At 36.2% G+C, this 10,307-nt stretch overlaps 1 pseudogene; it reads left to right on the top strand.

Annotated features, from left to right (window-relative positions):
* Positions 1–9,621: 9,621 nt before the first annotated feature.
* On the top strand, positions 9,622–10,106 carry LOC102894655 (annotated as a pseudogene).
* Positions 10,107–10,307: the final 201 nt, after the last annotated feature.

Genomic DNA, 10,307 nt, shown 5'->3' on the forward strand with positions numbered 1-10,307 from the left:
AGACCTATTCGAGATACATAAGAATCTAGCTTATCTGATTCCAAATTCTATGCTCTTTTGGTTGCTACATTTTGACGACACTGTTTCAGGTATAAGAAACAGAAGGAAATAATTCAAATTAGCTTAGGAAAAAACAAGAAATTTATTGGCTTGTAAAACTGAAAAATATAGACACGATCCTTCTCATTCAACACTATCTGCTGCAGGCATAGTTGGACCCAGGGGCCAAATGGAACTCTTCTCAGTATATCTCAGTTCTACTTTTCCTGTGTTATACTATCAGGTAGGTTCTCAATCCTTCTAGCTTCAATCCCATGGGGAATGAGGTCCTCTTTCTTAGTTGGAACAGAAGTCTCAGGACAAAATCTCATTGTTCTGGCTTCATCTAAGTAATTATACACTATAAGCAATTTGAAATAAGAGTAAACATGCAGGACCAGCTATTTCAGAAAATGTGAATTCTAGCTCTTAAGCCTTATGTATAAATGTTAAAAATGCAGAAAGAGACTGCAGAATGACTGGACTATTTCAGAGATTTTTTTCCCATGTATATCATGGGTATAACCAGATAAACATAGCAGTTGATGCTGATCATCAGATGACCTTTATTTCTCTTCTGTTGAAAAGTTCTTAATCACACTGTAAGATCGAATATACATCTTCATTTGAATCTATATGATAATATATTGTATAAGATGCTTTTTAAAAATATATCTGATAGAGGGGAAGGCCAACATTTATTAAATACCTAATATGTACAGGAGGAATCTAGGTACTTTACATCCTTTTTTCATGGTACACAAATGATTCAGTAGGTACTAGCCACATGTGGCTATTTAAAATTTTAGTTAAATTAAATTAAATTCAGTTCCTCAGTGGTACTAGCTACATTTTGAGTGCTGAATAGCCACACGCCTAGTGCTACCATGACAAATGGCGATGATATAGGAACATTTCCGTCACTGTAGAAAGTTCTGTTGAACAGCTCTGGATGTCTGTCTCAAGGTTTTCTTCTTTTTTTTTGGAATGAAATCTAGCAATCTTAAGTCATGTTAAATATCCCTATGAAGAAATAGTCCAGAATGTGGTATTTTCTATAAAGAAAATTATCTGAGCTCTTAAAAAAGTCAATATCACGGGCAAAAAAAGCTGGGGTAGAGGGTATTGTTCTAGATTTTAAAGAGCTTAAGAGAAATAAAAAGTAAAGGCAGTGTTTGATACTGGTCTGAACAGAAACAGTTAAAATTTTTAAATGAGGAAATTTGATAATATATATATATACCACTTTACCTATTTTTCTATTGATGGACACTTAGGTTGCTTCCATATCTTGGCTATTGCAAATAATGCTGCAACGAACATAGGGGTGCATGTATCTTTTCGAATTAGTGTTTTGGATTTTTTCGGATAAATATCCAGAAGTAGGATTGCTGGGTCATATTGTAGTTCTATTTTTAACTTTTTGAGGAAACTCCATACTATTTTCCATAGTAGGTGCACCAATTTGCAATCCCATCAACAGTGCATGAGGATTCCCCTTTCTCCACATTATCGACAACACTTATTGCTTGTTGATTTATTGATGATAGCCATTCTGACAGGTGTGAGGCGATATCTCATGATTTTAATTTGCATTTCTCTGATGATTAATGATGTTGAGCATCTTTTCATATGTGTACTCAGTCATCTGTATATCTTCTTCAGAGAAATGTTTATTCATGTCTTCTGCCCTTTTTTTAATCAGATTTTTTTTTGGAATTAAATTGTATGTTTTTTTAAAATATATTTTGAATATTAACCCATTATCAGATCTATCATTGGTGAATATCTTCTCAATGGATCATATCTTTTAACACTTACATCTTTTACTTATTTGTAATTTGTTTTGATGTTGCAACTAAAGACCACTTTCATTTTTAGGTAGTTAGATGCTCGTGAATATTTGCTGTTTGCTTCTCTAAATTCACTATTTCTTTTTTTCTAGAAAGAGCCCTTAATTTCATTTAGGGATACACATTACTTTAATTTTCTGGTCATGTGTTTTGGGTAGTACAGAAACAGAACATTGTAAGTCTAATATTCTTTAGCTTACTCTTTGCTAAAATATAACTGGCAGAAACCATTGTCTTTTTTAGTAGTTTGATAGGAAATTTAAAGAATAGGAGTCTGTTGAGATGTAAACAGACAAGCCTTCTGTTAGCCATTACATCCTATTACATAGATAGGAAAAATGTTTAGAGAATTTAAGTTGTATGTTACATGTCTTACACCAGAAAGTGGAGTTTCTATGTCTGTTACCTAAGAAGAGTGTTTAGTCACAGCTCAGATAAGAACATTAAAGCACTATTAGTGTTTTCAAACAGAGGTTTTAATACAAGGGCTCAGATGCTTACAGAGCCATTGTAGGGGCTGAAGGAGGCAAGGCAGGGGACCACTAGTAACTTTTAGGTGCACCACCACAGAAAGTTAGAGAGCCTCTGTCTGCAGGAATGAGGAACATGCAGGAAGCTCCTGTTCATCTTCTAGTAATTTATGGTTCCACAATGGGTAGATTGGCAGGGGAAATTGAAAATTGAAGCCCCTCCAGAAATACATTTGGGAGGCCTATACTATGCCTTCTACTGCTGCCAGATAAAGAAGAGAAATGACTTTGGCTTCCCTGCTGCTTTTCAAGTATCACATGAATTTATCTGTAAAACGAAGTCTAAAAATGTGTCCAGAACTCTGCTGGCTAGGGTGTCAAAGAAATATACTCTTCAGGCTTCCAGCCTCTGCAAAATAAAGAAGAGAGAAGAATTTTTAAAGCTAGATGTCAACAGAGAAATCCAACAGAAGGGGAGAGAAGCTTTCCTTACAATATTCAAATGTTTATTTTAAAAATTCAAAGGCTCATTAACTTGAAACGTTAAAAGTAGATTATGTAGGACAAATTTTTCTTAGAATAGTTGGTGAAGAAAGCAGTTAGAAGTTGAAAACCACGTTTGTCATAGAGGACTGGTTTCACTCACCAATTGATAAGAATTAACTTCTTATGACATCATCTAATTTAGCAGAGCTTCTCAATTAGTGGGTCAACCAGCCCTAGATGTGGCTAGGAGTAGCTGAGCAGGGCTGGGGAACTGGAGAAGCCTTGCCACAGTATCCAATTCCCTGGTTTACCCCAGTACACCATATAAACGGAACTATCCTCTTAATGTACTATGAAAAAGGCTGCAAAGCACTGCATTTTAGTAAAACCGTCTTCCGTTGTTTTATTGTGAATTATATTCCTGAACATGAAGGCTCTAAAATGAATTAATATACAAAAAATGTAAGGAAAGACTCTTTTAGGGCACTTGCTCTTCCTTGTGTGAATACATCATAGCTATATAAAGCTATAAATCTCAGGATATAATATTAATATTCCAGAGAGTAATGTTAGGCAAATGAAAAAGCTGGCTGATAAAAATTCCCTGGGTTTTCAGAAAACTTAAAGGCTTGATTAATTAATTCTTTATCTCCATCTCCTCCTCTCTATCTTTACTTTTATAGCATGAGCGAGACAATTATTTCAATCTGAGAGATAAGAATGAATCTACTGAAAGTGTATTTGTACAATTTGGTAGTTTGGGCAAATGTATTAAATGAATTAAAGAAATTCATGTTCAGAAGTCTCTACTCTGAAAATAATTTTCTACTTAGAAAAGATAATTTCCAATTGGAAAATAAAAGATCCTCTACTGAGTTATAAAACTTTTGTTTGAAATATATTCACTATTGTTGAGAAATTACTGTGTAGAAGGATATCATTTGGTGCTTGAAATATATCAGTAAACAAAATAGACAAAGATCCCTGACCTTTAGAGGCTTATATTCTATTGGGAGAAAGACAGATATTACACAATACACATAAATAATAAGTAAATTATATAGGATATTAGAAGGTGAAAAGCAATGTGAAAAAGAAAAAGTAGAACATTTCAAACATTTTAAAGGAGGATTAGTTTTGCTGAGTGGCCGGGATGAGTTACCATGGCTGATAGGAAGTCTCACCAAGAAGGGACAATTTGAATGAGACTTGAAGGAGATAAGGGAGCAAGCAACACATTCCAGGCAGAGGGACTACTAGCAAGTGCCCTAAGGGGAAAACATGCCTGGTGTTTTTGAGGAAAAGGAAGGAGACCAATGTGTCTGGAGTGAGTGAACAAGAAGGCAGCAGAATATGTAAAGAACTACTACAACTTAACAACAAAAACAACACAATTGAAAAATGGCAAGGACTTGAAATTTCTCCAAAGAAGATATACAAATGACCAACAACATTTGAAAAAGTGCTGAACATTACTTATCATTAGGGAAATGCAAATCAAAACCACAGTGAAGTACCACCTTGCACCTATTAGGATGGCCACTATACAAACATAAAAAATAAATAAAAAAATAAAAGGAAAATAACAAATGTTGGTAGGATGTGAAGAAATTGGAACCATTGTGCACTGTTGGTAGGAATGTAAAGTGATGCAGTCGCATGGAAAAAGTGTGGTCATTCTTAGAAAAATTTAAAATAAAATTACCATATGATCTAGCAATTCCACTTTTGGGTATTTATCCCAAAGAATGGAAAGCAGGGTCTCTAAGAGATATTTGTAAACCCGTGTTCATAGTAGCATTATTCTCAAGACTCAAAAGGCAATCCAGTGTCCATCCACAGATAAATGGTTAACAAAATATGGTATATACATACACTGCAATATTACTCAGCCTTTAAAAGGAAGGAGATTATGACACATCCTACAACATGGATGAACCTTAATGACATTATGGTAAATGAAATAAGCCAGTCACAAAAACACAAATATTGTATGATTCTACTTACATAAGGTACCCAGAGTACTCACATTCATAGAGAGAGAAAGTAACATGGTGGTTGCCAGGGGCTCGGGGAAAAGAGAGGCAGAGAGTTGTTGTTTAATGGGTGTAGAGTTAGTTTTGCAAGATAGAGTTCTGGCAATAGATGGTGGCTAAAATAGCCGGGAACTCTCAGAAATGGTGCGAAAAGTGACAGTGAGCCACTTTCCCACCCACGGTGGCTGTCTACTGGGTCATTCCCAACAAGATGCAGAATCATAGTAATTCCCCCCACCTGAGAAAACTGTCCTTTGATCTTACATTCCTTAATAATTACTGCCTCATTTTTCTGTTGCAGTTTAAAGCAAATTTGAAAGAGTTGTAAAAACTCTGTCAGATACCACTTTTCCATGCTCCTGGAGGGATAATATGTCAGGCACCTGGTCCCCCATGAAAATTTGAAGGGCCAGTTACTTCCTGTTGTCCCAGGACTGGCAAGAGGGAATGCCAAACCCAAGTTCAGCCAAATGGATGCTCTCTCTTATGACTTCGATCTTGAGAACATGATAAGAGGACTAAGGTAAGAAATGGTTCAAGTTCATTAATCTCAGTGGAGACAGCATGACTAGGCTGTTTCTCTCTGAGTCCTTGGCATTAATCTTCCTTCCCAGTCCTCTAGAGGGGTTCCTTCTAAGTTTTCAACTTTGGTCCCACAGTTTCCCATCTCTTTTGGAGTCCCTCTATAGTGCTCTCCCCCAGTTTTGTTTTTTATTAACTTAGTCAGTTGGTTGTTACTTGAAAACAAGAACCTTGATCGACACAGTAAGCACTGATATTGCAGACAAAAGGAGATCACGCTACAGGAAATTTTTTTTCCTGATACTCGTATCATTGCAATGGTCAATTTTCTTTTCACACACAGTTATCAGAGTCTTTAATATGCAGACTACTTAGATATATTTATTCCAAATTGGAATAGACTTATTTATTGAGTCAAATGTTACCTTTTAAAAAACAATGTCAGGAAGATATTAATTTCTTCACTTCTCTCATGTTCTATGAAGCTTCTTTCCTATTGAACCACTTTCAAATGTGATATCTTCCACAGGTATTCTTTTACAAGAATATCCTACATAGGCATGTTATTGGTTCAGGAGCTTCTCCAAGCGTAGTGTTACGCCAGGAAATATATCAGTACTGCTTTTACAAACTGACAGTCCAGATACCTTTGAGAGCCATAAAAGTAATTTAACATTTAAGTAAAATGAAAAAGAATAGAACTTAGCAACTCAAGGTGCATTCCAAGAGATAGAAACATCCACCTAGGAGTTTGTTAAAATGAAGGCCCCATCCCAAATACTGAATCAGAATCATACATTACCAAAATCCCTAGGTTTTTAACATGCACATTGAAGTTTGAGAAACACTAGAATAGAAAAAATCAGAGGACGTGATATACGTGTGTTGTTTCATGAAACTTGTTCAATTATATGCATATGAAGGTATGAATTTGGTCATGATGAAAATATACTTTTTACTGTGGTAAATTCTTTTACAGTAAAAAAAAATTTGGAGAGAGTTATGTAAGCAAGATGGCCCAATAAGATAGCCCTTGTCATATCCCCCTCTTCAACAACAACAATTTGGCATCAATTCATGGACAGCAGTGGGGTCTGGGACCAGATGGCCAAATGATCCAGAAGGTGTCTTTCCCTCCTGTGTGTCAGCTGGGAAAATAGATGTACAGACCTTGGTCATGGCTTTGGACCAAATGTGGCCTGTGAAGCAATTTAATCCCTCTTGGCAAGGTTCAAGAGCCTATGGAGACATTGACTTAGATGATCACGCACGGATGAGAGAGCCTTTGGGAAGTCCAGGAGTCTAGTGGAAAAGTTCCAGCACACTAATGGAGCAAAAATAATCCAAGCACTGGAGAAGGTAAGAGGAATAGTTTAACTTTACTCGTGTTACCCTTCTCATGGCACAGCTCAGTGCGATGAGATCACTTTTCTACTTGTCTTAGGTTGCTAGATTGACTTGATTTCCTTTATCAGAAATATTACCAGTCAGGTAAATTGAAGGAATGAGAAGATATCTGGATTTATAAGGTAACTGAAAAAAAATTCCATGAAATCCTTGTAGCTGAGATAGAGAAAGTGGACTAGATGTAATAGAGCTGTAATTATAAGTGGCTGGATGACCTTACTACAGGATGTGAAAAAATATAAATGGAAAATAAACTCTTTGTTAGAATATGCCTTTGACTTTTACCTACTTCCACATGTCTAACAAGTATTTGCTCAAGAATATTGTGGCCTGCTGATCAAATTTCAGATATCTTGATTTTGCATTAGCTAGCTAATATACTAAGACAAGAATTAAACTCTACCAAGATCTCAAGTTCTAAAATGGATCACATATAGAAAAAATGGAATTTATAGAGGTAAATGAATAGTCCTGTAAAAATTACAATGAAAATACCAAGTAACTGTATAAATGACATTTTAAAAGTCAGGCTTAATAGCAAATATGAAAAATAATTTGGAGTTTAAGTAGATTCTATGCTAACAGAATAGTATAGTTACCAACAATAACAAAAAGACCCATTTAATCTTATATTATATGAATATTGCTTATAGTATTCAGAATAAAGGCAGTAAAAGTCTCACTATTATCCAAGCTGTTCAGGCTTTATCTAAAATGCTTCACGTGTTCATTTGGGTACCACATGTGTATTGTCTGGAGTTCTTTGGATGAAAGCAAAAAAACCAAGTCTATCTAACTCAATCAAAATAAATAAAACCATACCAAAAAATGTGAAGGAATTTGTTAAAAAAGTAGCCCCTTAAAAAAAAAAAATCAAACTTTTATTCCTTTTCTGGCCATGAAGGAATGACTTATGTTCTTGCCCTAAACAACTAAAAATTGGACAAAATATATGAAACAACATTTTTCAGGCACTGAGGAAAAGGACTGTGAACCCTGAGAAAAGGTAAGCAAATGAGGTGAATCCTAGAATCACTCTGGCTTTCTGATTAGAGTTACTCCCTGTACCATAGTGCAAGGAAGTACAAGAAAGACAGACTTTGGAATTCAGGAAAGGTGAGGGGGCTGGAATTTCGAAGGCAGTAAACTGAAGAGGAGATCATTACACAAGGAAAGACCTCCGGAGATTTGCATAGGGTCCTTCTGTTGCTGAATTATAAGCCATAATGAAAAAGGTGAAACTGTACAATACTACATACACACCAATCAGGAAGCTGTAAACTGAACAATTCCCAGAGTCTTTGCAGGACTGATAAACAGAGTGAAGACTGAATAGTCTTCAATGAATACCTGGGGACATTCAATGGAGATCCCAGAAAGGTCATGCTTTATTATAGTGTATTAGTCTGGGTCTAGTTAGGAGATAGGAACCACATAGTAGGTTAAACGGGGATGTTTTAATATAAATAATTATTAACTCTGGTAAAACATGACCATAAGATATGACAATTCTGTATGACACTCTAGGGCTGAGAAAGTACTCAAGAAAGAAAAAATTTTAAGGGGTTCAGATCACATTGAAGAAGATATAGTTTAGTCTCCTGAACAGCAAAGAAGTTAACTGGTTTGCCCAGGCTGGAGTTGCTCTGAAGTCTCTAAGCCATTAGGAGGGCAGGCAAAACATTGCTCATTAGTAACAGATAATGCTAAGAGGCAGAGAGAGAGTAGTAACTCTATGGGAACTCTCTGGACCACAGATGAGCCACACAGGGGCCCATAGAGAGAACAGTAGCTTAGTAGCTACCCTCCAGTTCACAGGCAAGCGGTGCAAGGAGTTGTAGAGGGTGCAGAGACTCAATGGGAAACCACTGGACTGCAGGCAAGCCATGATTGTGGGACTAAAGAGGGAATTGACTGAGAGTGTGGGCAGGAGGCTTTGGAGTGATGATGTAAGCAGAAGATCTTCGAGGCACTAGTTTCTTCCCTAAGAGGGCTGCAGTATTTAGAGATTTTTTTAAAAATGTGTTTGTAGATTGGAGCATTCAGTACTGTTAACATGTCAATTTCCTTGAAGTTATCAATATATTTAAGGCATTCTCAATCAAAATTCCAAAGTGAGTTTTTAAAACATTGACAAGCTAATTCTGAAGTTCATTTAGGAGATTAAAACAACAACAAATCTTGAAGAGCTAAACAAATTTCGAAAAAGGCATAAAGTTCAAAAATTTATTATTCCTAAGCAGAAGTCTACTATAAAACTACAGTCATCCAGACAGCATGGTATTGGTATAAGAATAGAAATGTAGATCAAATGAAAAGATAATGACTTTAGAAATAGACACATTCTCACATGGCCAATTTATTTTCAGTAAAAGTGCTGTGTTATTCAACAGAGAAAAGATAATTTCATCAACAAATTATGCTGAAACAACTGAATATCTATGTAAAAAACAATGGACTTCAGCCTTTACCTCATACCAGACACAAAAATTAACTCCACATGGATCACAGACCTAAACATAACAGCTAAAACTATAAAATTCTGGAAGAAGCATAGGAGAAAATCTTCATGTCCTTGAGATAAGCAAAGATTTCTTAGATAAAACATAAAGACCACAACCATAAAAGAAAAAATTGATAATTCAGACATCATCAAAAAAAAAAAACCCCTGCTATTTTAAAGATGACATTAAGAAATTGGGCCTCTAGGTGCCATCTTGCGGCCCCACATGTGCGCTTAATTTCAGCTGGTCTGCCCAAGACCCCCAGAGTGCCAACCTTAGTCCCACCCCACCCAGCCCTGTAAAGATGAAAGAAACTATCATGAACCAGGAGAACTTCATCAAACTGCAGGCACAAGTGCGCATCGGTGGGAAAGGAACTGCTCACAGAAAGAAAAAGGTGGTTCACAGAACAGCTACAGCAGATGATAAAAACTTCAGTTCCCCTTAAAGAAGTTGGAGTAAACAATATTTCTGATATTGAAGAGGTGATTACGTTCACAAACCAGAGAACAGTGATTCACTTTAACAACCCCCAAATCTGGGCATCTCTGGCAGTAAACACTTTCACCATTATAGGCCATGCTGAGATAAAACAGCTGACAGAAATGTTACCCAGCATCTTAAACCAGCTTGGTGCACAGTCTGACTAGTTTAAGGAGACTGGCTGAAGCTCTGCCCAAACAATCTGTGGGTGGAAAAGCACCACTTGCTACTGGAGATGACGATGATGATGAAGTTCCAGATCTTATGGAGAATTTTAATGAGGCTTCCAAGACTGAAGCAAACTGAATTGAGTCAACTTCTGAAGAAGATAAAACTCGAAGTTACTGGGAGCTGCTATTTTACATTATGACTGCTTTTTAAAATTTTGTTCATAGATCCAATAAAAATCTCAATCTAATATTTTTAAGCCCAAGCCCCTTGGACACGGCAGCTCTTTTCAGTTTTTGCTTATACATAAATTATCTTTTGCAGTGAATTAAGGTGATG

The sequence above is a fragment of the Pteropus alecto genome, unplaced genomic scaffold, assembly GCF_000325575.1.
Source record: "Pteropus alecto unplaced genomic scaffold, ASM32557v1 scaffold20, whole genome shotgun sequence".
In the NCBI taxonomy this organism is placed as follows: Eukaryota; Metazoa; Chordata; class Mammalia; order Chiroptera; family Pteropodidae; genus Pteropus; species Pteropus alecto.